Here is a 1,543-nt window from a genome sequence, read left to right as displayed (position 1 = left end):
GTAAGAATCTTTGGTATTTAAAAATATTATAAAAGATTTTATTCAGGCCTAATAGTAACCCGGAAATAATTAATAATATATTAATAACCAAATTCTAACTATAATAAAAATAAAATATCTTCTTAAAAATAGTTCAGTATTTAAAATACTAGTTAGTATTATTATTTAGCCAGATATTCTTTTTAAACTTTTTAAGCTTTAATATTAGGTTTAAAATAATTATAATTATATAAATATAGTCTTCTATCTAGTAGATATAATAATAGTATTTTTAAAGTTTTTAATATATATTTTATAAGTTTTTAAAAATCTTTTTTTTTTAAAATATCCGCTTTCTTACCAGTCGGTTAATTAAGTAATCTAAATAATTAAAAAAATTATTATAATTATTATAAATCTTATAAATAGTAGGCCTACTGTTCTTAGATAGATATAATATAAAAAAAAAATATAAAAGCTTAAAAAAATACTCTATCTATTTCTATTTAATTATAGTAGAATAAAAATAATTAATATTATTATAATTATAATACTAAATAAAACTGTTAATTACTTAATAAAAATTAAATATTTAGTAAATTATAAGATAAATTAAGTTCTAGCAAGTTTTATAGTTAAAAAAAAAATAATAAACTGAGTCTAATTCAAGTTGTTAAGTAGAGTGGCTAACAGCCAGATCAGATCAGGTTAATTGGAATTTTTATATCTAACCGCCAGATTATAACTAGATTAAAAAAATTTTTATACCTGACCGCAGTATAGCTAAAAAAGAAATAGTTAACTATTTTAACTATTCTTAGTATTAAGATCTGTCTGCTATATTTATTTAGACTTTAGTACGGTTAAAATATATTTAGATTAAGTAGTTATTAATCTAATTATTTTAACTGTTGTTTAAAAATATATAGAAACAAGCTTTTAAAATCAGAAAAAAATAACTAAAAAAAATATTAGTATCTTCTTTATCTCTATCTTAAAGAATTAATTAGAGATTTCTGATAGTATTAATAAAATTTAGTTTTTTATAAAATTATGGTTCTTACAGTAAGAAATATATATAAAAATATATAATTATAGCTCGGTTTAAACTATATATCTTAATTATAATATAATATAATATTAGAAAAACTGTATATTTACTAATAATCAGACTATTAAAAATAAATATACTATTTTTATTTTACTATTCTTCTTCTTACTTCAGCTTAAATAGTTTATTATATTCTTATTTCTATTTAAAAGAGCTGAATTATCTGTATAATAAATTAAACTTAAAAAAAAATTTATATAATATTATTTATATAATCTTTCTCAGCAACTGTACTTTCTAATAATTATTTTATTAAATACTAGATACTATAAAAGTAGTCTATTATTTTTATCTTTTTAATCTAATTAATTTTTTTTATTTTTTTTACCCAGTTAATCTTTTTGATTTGTTTAATTTTTTTAATTCTAAGTATTTTAAAGATTTATTATTAACTATACTAACTTTACTTTATTTATTTAGTTTAACCGACTTTTTTGTATAATAATAATATAT

Source organism: Aspergillus brunneoviolaceus (genome assembly GCF_003184695.1).
Source record: "Aspergillus brunneoviolaceus CBS 621.78 unplaced genomic scaffold BO95scaffold_19, whole genome shotgun sequence".
In the NCBI taxonomy this organism is placed as follows: Eukaryota; Fungi; Ascomycota; class Eurotiomycetes; order Eurotiales; family Aspergillaceae; genus Aspergillus; species Aspergillus brunneoviolaceus.
The sequence above is the reverse complement of the archived record's forward strand: the minus strand, read 5'-3'. Positions refer to the sequence as shown.